At 40.1% G+C, this 18,064-nt stretch overlaps 1 long non-coding RNA gene across 1 annotated transcript in view; it reads right to left on the reverse strand.

Annotated features, from left to right (window-relative positions):
• LOC138430831 (uncharacterized) overlaps window positions 1-17,251 on the reverse strand; it is a 37,023-nt gene extending 19,772 nt beyond the window's left edge. Inside the window, exon 1 of the long non-coding RNA XR_011253400.1 lies at window positions 17,119-17,251. This is a non-coding gene — a long non-coding RNA (uncharacterized lncRNA). The remainder of the gene's footprint in view (window positions 1-17,118) is intronic.
• Between the last annotated feature and the right edge of the window lie 813 nt (window positions 17,252-18,064).

Consider the following 18,064-nt stretch of genomic DNA (forward strand, 5'->3'; position numbering starts at 1 on the left):
TTTCCGCATATAAGTGATATCATGGTATTTGTCTCTGTCTGATTTACTTCCCTTGTCGTTGTGTTTAGTTGCTAAGCTGTGTCTGACTCTTTGCGAACTCATGAACTGCAGCATGCCAGGCTTCCCTGACCTTCACTGTCTCCCGCAGTTTGCTCAAACACATGTCCATTGAGTTGGTTAGTATGATAATTTCTAGGTCCATCCATGTTACTGCAAATGGTATTATTTCATTCTTTTTCATGACTGAGCAGTATTCCATTGTCTATGTATGTGTATATATGTATACACACACACACAGATCCATTCCATTGTGTGTGTATATATATGTATATATTTATCATTTCTTTATTTATCTATGGACATTTAGGCTCTTTCCATTTCTTGACTATTGTAAATAGTGCTATACTAAACATTGGGCTAAAACATGAGTTTCTATTTTAAAAAATCAAATGATATTTTATTATGTGAATGTTGTATATGCATAAAAATCAATGATCAAGAACAGCTTCAAATAACCTGTTGATGGCCCTTTACATTAGTAAGCCTTGCGTTGCACTGCGGCCTGGTTTCAAATTTGCAGCACTGCCTAAGTTCAATGTCAGATATCTCAGTTTGGAAAGATCCTTTGGCTCTCTCTGTATAAATAAATGAGACATTCTTTTTTCTCGAAAATGATAATCACACTATCTGTAGATTGAACCAAGGACATGGGTAGAAATTTTAATGGAAGGGATGAAAGAGAAACAGGAATTAATGTTGATGCTTCAGGTGCTAAACCTAGGCAACTGGGGAAATTAATAAGTTCGGTTATGAAGACATAATCTATAAAGTGCTAAAATAATGTTCATGTTTGGTGTAGGTACAAAGAAACCAGCTGAGAAGAGAAATTCTGGGAAAGGGACACTGGGACAAAGAGTGATGCATTAGGATGGGAAATTCCCACCTTGGAGGGTGAGATACTTAAGCAGATGTTTCTGACGCAATTGCAGATTTCCAATTGGAAGCTGAATATGGCAGTAAGTAAATCCGGTGGTGCTAGTGGTAAAGAGCCTGCCTGCCAATGCAGGAGACGTAAGAGACCAAAAAGATGCGGGTTCGACCCCTGGCTTGGGAAGATCCCTGGAGGAGGAAGTGGTAATCCACTCCAGTATCTTTGCCTGGAGAATCCCATGGACAAAAGAGCATGGCGGGCTACAATCCATGGGGTTGCAAAGAGTCAGACATGACTGAAGTGGCTTAGCATGCATGCACTGGAGACAGACATTTAGCAGTCATCCACACAGGGGTGATGCTTAAGGCTTCGAGTAGATAAGGGACAATGACGAAAATCTCTTTCATTTTTATAATATAAATCTTTTTGTTGCCTTCTCCTCTGGTGTGTAGTCCATTATTATGTCTCTTCTGTGTCCATCTATTTTGGTTTCGCTTACATGCTCACAGTGGGTAAGAATGTGTCTAACTTACTTTGAACAGTACACAATTCAATACCATTACTAAGCAGGCGCGCTCTCTCTCTCCCTTTTTTTCAGTATTTATTTTTAGTTATTTGGCTGCATCAGGTCTTAAGGCGGTACGCAAGATGTCTAATCTTGGTTGCAGCATGCAAACTCTTAGTTGCAGCAAGCACGCAGGATCTGGTTCCCTGAACTGGGATCCAAGCTGGGTTCTCTGCATTGGGAATGTTGAGTGCCGCCAAGCAGGCTCTTAATGTGTACATTTCTTATCCAGATCTGAGTTGGTTTGACCTGGGCTTGGGGAGGGCAGGACCCAGCTCCAGGACACAGATCATGGAGTTAAGTATGAGCAGAGAGACAGGGTTGAGAATTAAAAACCCACGCAAAAGGCAGCGCCGTTGTGAAGGTCCTCCGAGGAGGCAGAATCCAGGCAGAAGACCATCAGAGGGCAAGCAGAACAGGTTCGAAAGGGAGGGCAGAAGGTTTAATGAGTAAGGAGGAAATAGATAACATGTGATGGTTTTCTCTGAGCTCCTCCACCAGGGATATATTCCTGAGTGTATGATTTCAGAAGCTCTGACACACTCTCTTCATAGTTCACCCAGTATCTCGGGGTTTGGAGCATGCATCCGGACATGTACCTTCCCACATGTGAATTAGTGTCTTTTCTTACAGTTAGTTGTGATTTTGACCATCTGCAAAGTACTAAATTGTAAGCATCTCAATGGCAGGGATGTGTCAGAAGCGCCCCTGCCCGCCCCCTTCATGGTCTACCCTGGAGCTCTTGAGGAACTGCCCCAGGCCTCCTGCAACCTGGGTTGACTGAAAGTAGGGTCCACTGGGTGCCCGAAAAATCCAGGACTCATTTTGCTAATACTAAACCGAGGACCTCTCCCTCGCTGTACCTTTCTCCTAACCCACATCATTCTCTTCGTACCACCAGGCAACCTCCTCACTCCCCAGCCCTTACCTAGCAGGCTCTTCACATGTGCATTTCTCAGCCAGATCTGAGCTGGTTTGGCCTGGGCTTGGGGAGGGCAGGATCTGGCTCCAGGGCACAGACCATGGAGCTGAGTGTGAGCTGAGACAGGGCCCTGGAGGAGGATGTTAGAGAAAGCCATCGCGTGTTATCTCTTTCCTCCTTACTCATTAAACTTTCTGCCCTCCCTTTCTGACTTGCTCCACTTGCCCTGTCCAGGTCTCCTCCGGCTGGGTTTGCAGCTTTCTCTGACACAGCACTTTCTCTGAAATACCCTGCCTCAGGCTAAACGGGCCCCAGGCTGAGAATCTCTGCGCTTTTGCGCAGGCAGCCTTGCCCAGTGCATCCCAGAAAGAGATCTGGTCCTTCTTGTGGTTGTCCACACCCTCGGCTCTGACCTGTTCATCCCACATTTCTGACACCCTTGCCCCACTTCCTCCACTATGAAAGAGAGTGAAAAGCTAAAGGTTGAAACACTTACATCCTGTCTTAACAGGTATATGATCATTAGCAAATAAATATAATAAAATATAATTCAAGTGAATGAATAAAAACAGCTCACCTTTGGGTGGATATAGCTTTGGGGTTAAATAGAAACTTTTTTGCGTAAAATTAGAACCAGTTGCTGTGTTTTCAGAAACGGCTTTGCTTTGCCAAGCAAATTGGCAGAGATGTTCTTGCAATAAAAGGACCACATCCTAATATCTTTTCCTAGCTCCAACCTATAAAATGCGGTCGCTATGGCATTTCCAAACATCAGGGAATTATAACTTCCTCCCATCACACCACCAACGTTGCTAGGAACAGAAAGAGACAAGCCAACATCTTTATTAATTTTTTTTGAATAAATTGTTACTGTACACATGTCAAGTGTTAGAAACTGGGCTAAGCACTATGAGAATTCCAGTTGCATAGGTGCTCTGATCCCTGGTCCTCAGGCACTCACAGTCCAGCAGGGGACACCAGACAGGTACATTCAGCCACACTACAAGGCAGAGTGTCATAACTGCCATGGGAGTGAGTGGTGGGGAATTCACGTGCCATGAGTTTTCAGAGGAGGGAGAGAGCATTTCCGGCTTAATAGCGGAAGTTCAAGTTGAGCTTGCCTTTTGCTTGTTCAGTAACTATTGAATGGATGTCTCTGAGGACTGGGGACTGTGCTCATTGTTGGGGATACCAGAGTGGGCAAACAGCCACGGCCCCATGGCTTCCATGAGAGCCTAGAGAGAAAGTAGAGCTTAAAAGATCACACAGTAAGGCGAAGGGGTGGGCGATGGATTGGGAGATTGGGGTTGACATTTATACACTGATGATAACTACGTGCAAAATAGATAGCTAATGAGAGCTGGCTGTACCGCACAGGGAACTCTAGTCAGTGCTCTGCGGTGACCTAAATGGGAGGGAAACCCAAGGAAGAGGGGACATATGTATACGTGTAGCTCATTCACTTTGCTATTCAGCAGAAACTAACGGTGTAAAGCAATTTTGAAAAAGTGAAAGTAGTCACTCAGTTGTGACCCCAAGGACTATAGCCCACCAGGCTCCTCTGTGCATGAAATTCTCCAGGCAAGAATATAAGAGTGGGTTGCCATTTCTGTCTCCAGGGGATCTTCCTGACCCAGGGATCGAACCCAGGTCTCCTGCATTGTGGGTGGACTCTTTACTGACGGATTCATCAGGGAAGCCACTGTACTCAATATTGGTTTTCCTTCCTATGAAGAGCTTGTCTCAGCCCCTTCCTCTTCCTCTCAGGAGTGAGTTGCCAGAGAGCAAGCGTTCTCATGGACTCCCAGCAACTAAACTCCAATTTTAAAAATCACACAATATATAACAATAACTTATGGTAAGTTGAAGGAAGGAAGTTGAGGGAGTTAAGAGGGCTCGAAGGAGGGGGTCAGGTCAGGGAAGAATTCCCTATGGAAGGGATGTGACAGCTGAGATCTATAAATGAGTAGGAGTTAACTGGGGAAAAAAAGAGAAGAAAAGCAAGAAGAAAGGAGAGGGGAATAGGCATTAGTGTCAAAGCACATGCAATGTTCTTAATGTAAAAATAAATGGTGACTTAAAATGTTTGAAATGCCCCATATAGCAAAAATAATAGGGAAGAAGGAAGAACAGGAAGAGACTGGAGCCAGACCACTCAGGACCTGGGGAGATAAGCACTTTGGTCTTGATCCCAAGAGCAGTGAGAATTTACTGAAGGGATTTAAGAAGAGAAACAGGACTTCCCTGGTGGTGCAGTGGTTCATGCAGGGGATGTGGGTTTGATCCTCGATCGGGGAACTACCAAAAAAGAAGAGGAGAAACAATCAGATTCCTCTGTTAAAACACTCTTCCGGCCACTTTGCCAGGAATGATTATTTCTAGAGCTGCAGGGTGGGTGCAGAAGACAATTCTACTACAGGCAATTACACGGGTCCAGGCAGTGGGTACGATGGCATGGGAGGAGACAAGTGGGTGGATGGGGGAGATAGGTGGGAGTAGAAAGCTGGTACCAGTTCTTAGTGGTAGGTTGCAAGAATACGGAAGCCTTTATTCTCAATTCCGACTTTCCTTCCTATAAAGAGTTTGTCTCAGGCCCTTCCTTTTCCTCTCAGGAGTGAGTTGCCGGACAGCAAGAGTTCTCATGGACTCCTGGCAGTGACTGAGATGAACATACCCCTTGGGATTGAAATGTGAATGGATCTGCTTTCTTTGTAGCTGGGGCACCAAAGCCATCTGGCCCTCACACTGAATTCAGTCCTCAACCCTATCAGTAAAGCCGATCTTCTGGTCTTCATAAGTCCTCTTCATTTTATTTCCCAAGTTTTTCACAACTTAGGAAGAGAGATGCTATTTATCAGGGAATCCTTTGAAACTCCCAATAGACTGGAGGTGGGGCGTCCTTAATGGATGAATCAGATTTTGACAGAAATAGAAGGGAAAGCATTATAGATATGAGGACAGCCTAAGGAGAGAGGAAAGTGATAGAAAAGCCTATAAGCTGTGAGGGTGGAGAAGGGAGTGAACTAGTCTAGCTAAAGTTGAAAATCTATGTGGAGAAGTTGCTACAGTCAGGCTGGAAAGATTGGATTAAGATTATGGAAGGTTCCACATGAGGGATGTGCTAAAAATTTTGGACTTCATTCTATAACCAAAGGAAAGTCATTAAGGTTTTCAAGTAGGTGGTCTGAGCTAAACAGCTTGTGGTATGTTGGGTAGGTTGAGCATGGAAACTAGTTAGTAAATTATTACAAAGTCCTGAACTAGTGCGGGAATGATAAAGAAGAAACAAATACAGACATGTGAAGGAAGAATTAGCAGGTTTTTCTTAAAAGATGAGATGTGATGCGTGGTAAACAAGATGAATTTAAGACGGCTCCAGAGTTTGCATTCTGAAAGCCAAGAGAACAGGAGTACCATGTGGATGTTGGGAAGAAAACGGTAAATTCAGTTTTAGACACCCCAGGAAAGGGACAGTTGTGGGGGACAAAAGATCATGAGGGACAGACAAGTGGATGCATCCACGTGCAGAGATGACACTGAACCTCCATCAGCTCAGGGCATCTCCCTTCCCTACGGTTACAACACGCACTTTCCCGGGTGGGGGGTCCTAAGGCGACTGTTGGTCTAGAGGGCTTTAAGCATTTACAAGCTGTTCACCTTCTAAGAACAGGAGAAGACAGAAGAAGACAGTTGTCTCGTCCAGACACAGGAATAAATTTTATTTAATGGGTTAACATTTAAAAGTCAGGAATTGATTTTCAGCAAAGATATCCAGCCTGAAGGAGGGAAAGAATAGTGTTTTAAATGAATAGGGCTAGGAAAACTGGATATCAACATGCCAGAGAATAAGATTGTACCTTTACCTTACATTGCATATAGAAATTAACTCAAAATGGACAAAGACCTAGATTTAAAAACTAAAACTGTAAAACTCTTAGAAGAAAACAGAGAGGCAAATCTTCGTGACCTTAGATTTGGCAGCGGTTTCTTTAAAATGACACCAAAAGCAGGCAACAAAATAAAAATAGATAAATCAAACGATTAAAATTAAAAACGTTTGTGCCTCAAAAGACATTATCAAGAGAATAGAAAGACAGCCCATAGAATGAAAGAAAATATTTATAAATTGCATATCTGACAAGGCTTCAATATCTGGGTTATTTATTTATGTATTTTTTTGGCCATGCCATGCAACCTGTGGGATCTTAGTTCCCCAATCAGGGACTGAAACCAAGCCCCCCGCAATGGAAGCACAGAGTCCTAACCAATGGACTGCTAAGGAATTCCCTGGGTTATATTTTTAAAAATTCCCAGAACTCAACCACAAAAAGATAACAGAGCTAATTTAAAAATAGGCAAAGGATGTGAACAAACATTTCTCTATAGAAGATATACAGATGGCCAATAAGCACATGAAATGATGTTCAACATCACCCATCATCAGGGAAATGCAAATCAAAACCACAGTGAGATAGTACTCGATACCTACCAGGATGGTATAATAAAGAATGAATCCTTGTACATTTCTGATTGGAATATAATATAGTGTAGACATTGGAAAACAGTCTGGCAGTTTCTAAAAAAAGTCTTATACCTAAAATAATTGGAAGTAGGGACTGAGATATGTTCACCAATATTCATAGCAGCATAACTCACAATAGCCAAAAGGTGGGAGCAACCCAAGTGTCCCTCACAGACGACTGGGTAAACAAAATGTGGTCTAACCATACAATAGAGACTAGCAGTCAGCCTTGAAAACGAATGAACTTCCAATGTATATTACAGCATGAATGAACTTAGAAGATACTATGTTTAAGGAAATAGGTCAGGTACAGAAGGACAAATCTTGTATGATTCCACTTAGATGAGATACCTAGAAAAGGCAAATTCACACAGACAGACAGTAGACTAGGTGTTACTCAGGTGTGAGGGAACAGAAATGGGAAGTTACTGCTTAATGGGTACAGAATTTTGTTTGGAGTGATAAAGTTTTGGAAACAGTGGTTATAGCTACACAACAAGGCACTTAAAAATGGTTAAAACAGCAAATATTCTTACCACAAAAGGCCAATAATAGTTGAATAAAAATGGTTAAAACAGCAAATATTCTTACCACAAAAGGCCAATAATAGTTGAATAACTAGATTAATGTAATAATTATATTTTTATTTTTTTAATTGTTTCCTTTTTTCCTTTTTTAGTTTTAGTTGGAAAGTAATTGCTTATAATGTGCTAGTTTTTGCTGTAGTGATAATTATAACTGTCCTTTACTGACTGCTGTCTGCATGCCAGGAGCTTTACAAGTACCATCTAATGTTATCTTCGTAATAGCCCTATAAGGGAGATGCTATTATTATCCCCATGTTATGCAGAAGGAAACTGAGGCTAATAGAAGCTAAATAATGTTCCCAGAGTCACCAAGCTGGTAAATAGTGTGAAAGTAAAATGATTTCAAGTCACTTAGTTAGAAGTTGAAGGAATTCTGCTTTCTTTTGTTGTTACAGTTAAACTTCTGTATCTAAAAATAATATTTTTAAGAAAATAATGCTAAAAAAAGACTATAATTACTTCTAAAAACAATGTGGTTTTAGAATAGCAGTGAAATACCAATTTCTGCCTCTTTAAAAAAATTATTTATTTTATCTGGCTGCATCAGGTCTTAGCTGCAGCCTGCAGCATCTTTTGTGCAGAAGTGCATGGGCTCTAGAGCACTCCAGTTCAGCTGTGGCAGCTCGAGGGCTTAGTTGCTCCAGGGCATGAGGGAGGTTAGTTCCCCAACCAGGGGTGGAACCCTTGTCCCCTGCATTGGATTCTTAACCACTGGACCACCAGGGAAGTACCCCAATTTCTGTATGTGTGTGTATGTGAGTCACTCAATCCTGTCTGACTCTGTGACCCCATGGACTACAGCCCACCAGGTTCCTCTGTCCATGGAATTCTCCAGGCAAGAATACTAGAGTGGGTAGCCTTTCCCTTCTGCAGAGGATCTTCCTGACCCAGGGATAGAGAACCCGGGTCTCCTGCATTGCTGGCAGATTCTTCACCATCTGAGCCACCAGGGAAGCCCAATTTCTGCTTATTTAATCGAAAAGACGTAAACCTGTATAATAGCTGCTGTTTTTGAGGATGTAATGAATTGAAAACCTTTGAACAGCAATCTGGTAATGTAAATCAGTACAATCCTTTTAGAAAGCCATTTCACAAGACATACCAGAATACCAAACACTCATTTTCAAAGTCATTCTACTTCTGGAAATGGATTCTAAATGAGATTCTACATATAGAGAGAAAGTTAACTATGCAAAGGTTTTAACTGAAGCATTGTTTTAAAAATGGTTAAAAAAAAAAAAACTGTTTGATATAACCCTGGGTACCTCAGGAAGCCCATATTATTTTTTTAAATAAAATGTTTAAAATCCTTATTTTTATAAGATCCTTATTTTTTAAGATTAAAAAAGGTAAAAAAAAATGAAAACAGTCTAAACTGCTCAAAAATTTTTGAATACATTATTATATATATTTATTCAGCAGAATATTGGAGAAGGAAATGGCAACCCACTCCAGCCTGGTAGGCTGCTGTCTATGGGGTTGCACAGAGTCAGACACGACTGAAGCAACTTAGCAGCAGCAGCATTCGGCAGAATAAATTTCTTAGAATATCACATATAATATTTGAAAGTACCTTTTTACAACGTTAAGTTTTAAAAGTTAGATTAAAAATTGGATGTCCATTATGAGTGTAGTTCAGAAAAAAATAGTATACAGAAGAGAAAAATTAATAAATAAACAAAAAATAAATAAACTTTAAATAAATAAACAAAAAATTTCAAATGAAATTACCTTTCAGTGGTGGAATTCTATAATTATGGAATTCTTTTATCTATTTCTCATATATCTAAAAATGAGCATATATTACATTACAATTATAAAATAAACTTTAAAATAAAGTATAGTTAAAAAGGATCAAATTCATATTCTTCTTCTGGATTAGTGAGTGAAATAAAAGATTTTCTTTTCTCATCTTCAAAGATGGTATGTTCTTTCTATCACATTTTAAGAGCTCTGGTGTGATTAAAAAGACTAATAAATGACCAGGAAATCATGGGTCATCAACTACAACTCCCTGAGGAATGAGCAGAAAGCCCTAAGCCTTGAAGTTAGCATTAAACTAATGTAAAAAATTAGTCATGTTAATCCACCCAAATTACATACACAGTACCTCATTTATTGCTTAGTTATGTAAAGACTCAATACACCAATGCAGTGAAATTGAAGCAAGTTTTAATAACAAACAGCAACGGAGGTTTCACTAAGTGAGGCAGAGATTCGACTGGAAAGATTTTGAAATGATTAAAATATTACAAAGAGCTGAAGACAATGCCAACACAGGGAAGCTCTTGGCTGATTTATAGCCAGATCACCCCCTGTTGGGGTTGGCACGTGTGCCTCGGGTGACCCTGGAAGAGACCTGGCTGAGACATGGGACAGAGCTAATGACTCCATCAAGCTGAGACCAGGGTACAGTTAGATGCATCCTTATACTAAATGGACATCACAAATTTGTGATTCCGTCTGCATAAGATTTTATTTCTACCTCAGGCTCCGTCCTGTGTCAAAATTTGCCAGTGATTTTTATGAATCCCTTGATGATTTTATACAGATCCAAATGATGCCTCTGACTTCTTAATATCCCTATTTAGCCATTAGATTTTGATGGATCAATTTAATTTTTAATATTGAGCATATTCTATATTTTAGACTAGGGAGTATAAAGCCATTCGGCAGTTAATGAGTTTCATCATTACATACAAGCCAATGAACAGTGTCTTATTTAAATTGGGCAAATGTTAACAACATACCCAGAACATGTTTTAAAAACACTCTATGGCATATGGCAAACTTTCATGGTAGATGTGAAAAAGGAAAAGGAAGAGAGAATTGACAGTGTAGAGGCCAGAAGGAGACATATCCTCAGCTTACTCTTTTACTGGAAGGAAGTTCTGTGGGTCAGGGGAGGCTGGTGGGCACGGAGCGGACCTCCTAGTTGTATCCATCTTTCCTATAGATTTATCACAGTGCCCGAGGTGCTACTATTACTGTTTTCCCCGGGAGTCTTAAAAGCTAATCATGTTTATGGTTCTGCTTTGAAGATTGCAAAGCACCTCTGGGAAGACTTCTTTTCTAATACCTCCAAGCAGGCGCTCTAACCAGTTGATCAAGATTGACTGGTAGACCTTTAATGGAAGAGGTTTGGGTTTCCGTTCTGCCTCGCCACTTACTAAGAATGACCTGGGGCGGGTTATCTTCTCCAAGACTCAGTTTCTCTAATTATAAAACAAGGATAATAATATTTACTTTGAAGGGCAGTTGTAAGGAGAAAACAGATGTAAAATAACCACAACGATACTACCTGGGCTTCCTTGGTGGTCCAGTGGATGGGAATCCGCCTGCCAGTGCAGGGGACGTGGGTTCGACCCCTGGTCTGGGAAGATTCCACATGCCCCGGGGCAACTAAGCTTGTGCACCACAAGTGCTGAAGCCTGTGTGCCCGTGAGCCAGCAGCAAGAGAAGCTGCTGCAGTGAGAGGCCCACACACTACAACTGGAGAAAGCCCACACAGCCACAAAAGCCCAGCGTGGTCATAAATAAATAAATGATACCTCTTTTAGCACAGCCACGTGGGTCAGTGGGAAGCTCTTAGCTCCTGACTGAGTTTCAGCAGCTCGGATCACAAGCTTCTCCAATAGAAGAGTTTTTGATCTAGAGGCCTCCAAACTTGGAAAGGTGGAGATATGTTTATGTCATAAAATGAGATACTCAGACACACACACTGTATTGTTGTGGTTCACTAGCTAAATCATGTTCAGCTCTTTATGACCCCATGAACTGCAGCATGTCAGGCTTCCCTGTCCTTCAGTGTCTCCCTGAGTTTGTTCAAATTCACGTCCATCGAGTCGGTGATGCTATCTAACCATTTCATCCTCTGCCACCCCTATTTCTTTTTGACTTCAGTCTTTCCCAGCATCAGGGTCTTTTCCATTGAGTCAACTCTTTGGATCATGTGGCCAAAGTACCATGATCCAAAGAGTTGACTCATTGGAAAAGCCCCTGATGCTGGGAAAGATTGAAGGTGGGAGGAAAAGGGGACGACAGAGAATGAGATGGTTGGATGGCATCACTGACTTGATGGACATGAGTTTGAGCAAACTCAGGGAGATAGTAATGGACAGGGAAGCCTGGCATGCTGCAGTCCATGGGGTCTCAAAGAGTCGGACATGACTGAGCAACTGAACAACAACAACAAAGCTTTAGGATGGACTGGTTGGATCTCCTTGCAGTCCAAGGGACTCTCAAGAGTCTTCTCCAACACCACAATTCAAAAGCATAAATTCTTTGAAGCTCATCAGCCTGCTTTATGGTCCAACTCTCACATTCATACATGATTACTGGAAAAACCATAGCTTAGACTAGACAGAGCTTTGTTGGACAAACACTTTAGAGACTGTGATTCAGGAAGTCTAAGAGGCTTTGGAGGTCAAGAGTATAGATTCTGGAGTCAGACTGCCTGACTGGGTTCAAATGCCAGCTCCCTGGCTTACTGTGTGTGTCTGTGAGCAAGTCATCCATCTTCTCTGACCTAACTCTCTTCATCTATAAAATTGTGATAATAACAGTAACTTACCTCAAATAATTGTTAATGGGATAAAATTAGTAAGCGTGGGGTAGAGCCTAGCATCTGATATTTTTAAAAAGCAGTAGATCATGAGATGCAGCTGAGCTAAAATCACTTTGCTACAAAGCTCTTTTTAATTAGCTTCCAACCATTGGCCCTTAATGTAATTTCAGAACTAGAAACAGAAGATTCAGGGACATCAAAGAATAATTTTTGGCAAATGACTGATCGCTGACAAGGAAGATAAAAATGAGGCGGCATTGCTTTTTGATCATGCCTTATATGGATACATTTATGAAACACTGGACAATTTTCAAGGTAAACCATTTGCGTCAAGAAGCACAAAGTCAAAAGATTGGAAGGAAAACCAAAAATTACAGGATTGCGCTTGACAAATCAGAAGTAAATGAATCATTGCCAGAAATGTTTCACACTGCTTAAGTTGGACGTTGAAAGTCGAGGGAAGAAGATATACCCATCTTAAAATGGAGAGAATTCTATAAATTAGATCCATTAAGAGCTTCATGCCTGTATATTACAAATAGACCAGCTCCTCTAAGAGTCAGAAATTGAAAGTAGACAATATGTAGAGAGGAAATTTCAGTGCTTTTAGCAACTTAGTATGTTGTCCATATTTCCAAAATGCAGAGACTGTCGGGCATTCCTTACAGCTTCTCTTCCTTGCTTTTTAAAATTGCCCTTTCCAAATTCCTTTCTCTTCTTGTGTACCATCATTTACTCGTCTAAGCTACTGTAATGTCAAAACCCATCAAAAACCATGGCATCTAGGTATTTACACAACATATTTTAATTGAAAATTTTTGTTGCAATAACTATAGATTTACATGCAGTTGTCTGAAATAATACAGAGAGTCTCTTTATCCTTTATCCAGTATTCCTTAATGGTAGCACTTTCCAAAATTATACTATGGTATTATGACCAGGTAATTGACATGGCTAAAATCCACTGATCTTATTCAGATTTCCCTAGCTTTACTGATACTCACTTGTTTGCATGCCTGTGTGTTTATTAAGTTCTATACAATTTTATCATCTGAATAGGATCATATATCTGCTACGAGAGTCAAAATACTGAATATTCCAACACCACAAGGATGCCTCTTTAAACCACATACACCTCCTTCCTGCCCTACCCCACCCCCAGCCCCAAGTCCCCTACCCTGACATCTATCTTTCTCCCATTTCTAAAATTTTGTCATTTTTTGAAATGTTATGTAAATGGAATCATCCACTGTGCAACCTTTGGGGACTGGCTTTTTCCAGTTAGGATAATTCCGTGGAGAGTCATTCAAGTTGTCCTGGGTATCAGTAGTTCATTCCTTTTTATAGCTAAGTGGTAGGAAAGATGTTCCACAGTTTACCTGACCATTAACCTGTGAGAGGACATTTCGGCTGATTCCAGCTTGTCTATTACAAAGAAGACGTCCATGAACACTCATGTACAAGTTTTTGTGTCAATATAACTTTTCATTTCTCTGGGATAAATGCCCAGGAGTACAATTGCTGGATCATAAGGTAATTACATGTTTAGCTTTCTGAGAAATTGCCAAAATGTTTTCCAGACTGGCTATATTTTTTACATTCCCACCCACAATATACAAGCGATCCAGTTTCTCTATATCCTCACAAGCATTTAGTGTTGAGATTTCTTAATTTTAGTCCTTCTGGTAGAGGTGTAGTGATATCTTGTATGTAATTTTGATTTGCATTTCCCTGAGGGCTAATGATGCTGAATATCTTTCATGTGGTTATTCGCCATCTGTATATTCTCATCAGTGAAAGATGTGTTTGCGTCTTTTGCCCATTTTCTAATTGACCTTTTTTTATTTTACCATTGAATTTTGCAAGTTCTCTGAGTGTGTTTCATATACTAGTCCTTTGTCATACATGTGATTTGTAAATACTCATTTCCAGTCTGTAGTTTATCTTTTCATCATTTCAACATGGTCTTTTGCAGAGGAAATGTTTTCAATTTTGATGAAGTCTGCCGATCTATCAGTTTTTCCATTTATGTATTATGCTTCTGTGTCAAGTCAAAGAGCTCTTTGCCTAGCCCTAGATCAAGATTTTCTCTATGTTTATACCTAAAATATGTTATAGCCTTACATTTTACGTTAAATCAGTGATCCATTTTTAGTTAATTTTTGCATAGGTGTAGAGTTTAGGTCAAACTTTGTTTATTTATTTATTTTTTGGTCTCTGAATGGCCAGTTGCTCCAGTGCTATTTGTTGAAAATGTTCTCCTCCCTCCATTGAATTGCTTTCTCACCTTTACCAACAATTATTGACTGTATTTCTGTGGCTCCATTTCTGGAATCTTTGTTCTGTTCCATTGCTGTGTCTATATCTCTACCTTGATTACTGTAGCTATACAGTAAGCCTCAATATAGGGTGAGTGATTCCTCCACTTGATTCTTGCCAAGATAGTTTTAGCTGTTTTAAGCCCATGACTTTCTTTATAGATTTTAGAATAAGCTTCTCTATGTGTGCAAAAAAATCTTGCTGGGATTTTGATAGGAATTGTATTAAATCTATAGGTCAGTTTGGGGAGAACTGATACTTTAAATATGTTGGACTTTCTAGCTATAACCACAATATGTGTATTCATTTATTTAGATCTCCTTTGATTTCTTTCACTGAAGTTTTATAATGTTCAGCATACAGATCATGCTTTATGTATATTTAAATATTTTTGCTTTATTTGAGCGATTGTAATTTCTGTAAGTTTACTGTCCAACGGAAATGCTATAGTATTTTTGTGTGTTGATCTTATATCCTAAACCTTTGCTGAACTTATTAGTTCTAAAAGATGTTTTTGTAGACTTCTTGAGGTTTCTACATAGACAATCATGTTGTCTGCAAATAGACGTAATTTTATTTCCTCCTATCTAATCTGTCTACCTTTTTTAAAAATTCATTTTTCTTGCTTATTGCAATGGATAGAACTTCCAGGACTATGCTGATAAGAGTGAGAGTAGACTTTTTTGCCTTGTTCCTGATCTTTTTCTTTAATTATTTATTTTTATTTTATTAAATTTAAAAAAAATTAGCCATGCCACGTGGCATGCAAGATCTTAGTTCTCCAATGAGGGATCAAACCGGTGTCCCCTGCAGTGGAAGAGCAGAGTCCTACCCACTGCACCACCAGGGAAGTCACTGTTCCCTGATCTTAGAGAGAAAGCATTCATTTTTTCATCATTAATTGTGTTATAGCTCTAGGGTATTTTGTAGATGCTATTTGTTAGGTTTAGATATCTCCCTTGTATTTCTAACATTCTAAGAGTTTTATCATGAATCAGTTCTGGGATTTAACAAATGATTTTTCCTACATAAAGTTGATATGGTCATACAATTTTTCTCTTCTGCTTGTTGATCTGGTGCATTATCTTTATTTATTCAGAAAATTTTTAATTGGAGTATAATTGCTTTACAATGTTGTATTAATTTTTTCTTTCTTTTTGAATGTTGAACCAGCTTTGTATACCTAGAATAAATCTCATTTTGTCATGGTTCATAATTCTTTTTCTGAGAGATGTTGTTCTGGTTTTTGTTGTTGTTGTTGTTGTTTACTGACTTTATCTGCTTTTGTTATCAGGGTTCATAAAATTAGTTGGCTTCATAAGATTAGTTAGAAAATGTTCTCTCCTCCTCTATTTCCTGGAATAGGTTATATAAAACTGGTCATAATTCTTCTTTAAGTGTTTGGTAGAATTCTCTAGTAAAACTATCTGATCCTGAAGATTTTGGGGGGAGTGGGGTGAGGTAGAGGAGGAGAAGGGTAGTTTTAAAAAACAGATTTTTTTTTTTAGAACAGTTTAGATTCATAGGAAAATTAGATGGTACAGGGAGTTCCCATGTATCCAGTTCCTCTGTTATTAATATCTTACTTTAACAAGGTGCATTCATTCTAACTAATGAACAATATTGATACGTTAATATTAACTAAAGTCTATACTTTATTCAGAAGACCTTAATTTGACCTCGTGTCCCTTTTCTGTTCCAGAACCCCACCTAAGGGTTACCATGTTGTGCTTGTCTTGTCTCCTTAGGCTTTCTCTTGCCTCTAACAGTTTCTCAGACTTATTTTGGATGAGTTTAAAAGTTTTGAGAAGCACTGTCCAGATATTTTGTAGGATTCCCTTCCATTGGAACTATCTGATGTTTTTCTCATGATTAGAGTGAGGTTACAGGTTTGGGAGAGGAGGAACACAGCGGTAGAGCGCCATTTTCATCACACCTTATCCACGTTATTAATACATATTATCCACACGATTTATCACTGTTGATGTTGACTTTGACCACCTGGCTGAGGTGCTGTTTGCCGGCCTTTTCCACTGTAAATGTAAACCCTTACTTTCCATGTTATTTTTTGAAACGAATTTACTACGTGTAGCCCAGGACTTCCCTGTTGGTCCAGTGGTTAAGAATCCACCTGCCAGCGCAGGGAACACAAGTTTGATCCCTGGTCTGGGAAGATCCGACATGCCTTGGGGGCAACTAAGCCCATGAGCCACAGTTGAGCCCCCACTACAGAGCCGGTGTTCCGAAACAGGAGAAGCCACTGCAATGAGAAGTCCATGCACCACAACTAGAGAAAGCCCACGCACACCGCCAAAGACCCAGTTCACCCCAAAATAAGAAATAAACTAATGCTGGCACAAAGAATTTATTATGTGCAGCCCACACTTAAGGAGGAGTTATGCTCCTTCCCAGTTCCTTTGCAGCCAGAGTATTTGTATAAATTATTTAGAATCATACATGGGAGATTTGTCTCTTCTCCCCTATTTATTTATTTATTTATTTATTTATTCACGGCGTAGCAGATTTTCCTTAATGCCTTCACCTTCTCACATGTCACTAATGGCAGATATGGGATGGCTGTCCAGGTGAAAGCACCCATTATCCTCTCTTGGTTCTGCAATGCTTGGATACATAACAACCATCTTACTTTATAGGTGCGATATGGCACAAGATCCTTAGTGAGACGGAAGTGAATAGAGACTCACCAGGATGTCAGGGTGTCACGGCGCAGAGGCTGGGCTAGGAATCGGGAGGCTGCAGCTGGACTGCTCTGGACTCTAATGAGCTACGTGACCTTGGGGAAGTCAGACTCTGCAAGACGTATGTTCACATGCAAACACGAGAACTGAAACCGATCAGCCCTTCCGATTCTAAAAATATCCACGTGTTGCAAAGCCACAGCTGGGTTCAGAGTGGTTAACTGATCACTGCAGGCGCAAACGCTGCGGTTTTCCCTGACCAGCTCTGGTGTGTGGACTTGAACCATACAAGGGGTGGCCTTGTACTTGGCCCTGCTTCACGGTTCCATAGCCATGTTTCCTGACTCTGTCTTCCCTTTCCATGCCTATTACTACGCTATCATTAACGTCATCAAGCTTCCATACCGAGACCACCACAGTACTCTCCTGGTGAATATCCCAACTCCCATCTCTTTCCCAGCACTTCAGCATACACCCTGCAGTAAGGGTTATCTGAGAGCTGCAGATTTCTTGAAGTTATAGGTTGAAGGAGACCTTAGAAAACAACCACTCTGGGATTTACCAAATGGTTTTTGTTTTGTTTTTCCCCCTTTACATAGAGTTTCCTTTTATTTTTTCCACTGTTCAAGCATTTTATTTTATTTATTTTTAAAATTGGGCTTCCCTGGTGGCTCAGACAGTAAAGAATCTGCCTGCAATGCAGGAGACTTAGGTTTGATCCCTGGGTTAAATTGATTTTTATTGAAATATAGTTGCTTTAAAACGTTGTGATAGTTTCTACTGTACAGCAGAGTGAACAGCTACACATGTACATATATCCTTTCCCTTTTGGACTTCCTTCCTATTCAGGTCACCACAGGGCATTAAGTAGAGTACCCTGTGACATTAACTGTGTTTTTAATAGTGGTTATGCTCACACAGATAAACCTGAATTTGTGATAAACTGCTTTTG

This window comes from Ovis canadensis, chromosome 26 (assembly GCF_042477335.2).
Source record: "Ovis canadensis isolate MfBH-ARS-UI-01 breed Bighorn chromosome 26, ARS-UI_OviCan_v2, whole genome shotgun sequence".
NCBI lineage: Eukaryota > Metazoa > Chordata > Mammalia > Artiodactyla > Bovidae > Ovis > Ovis canadensis.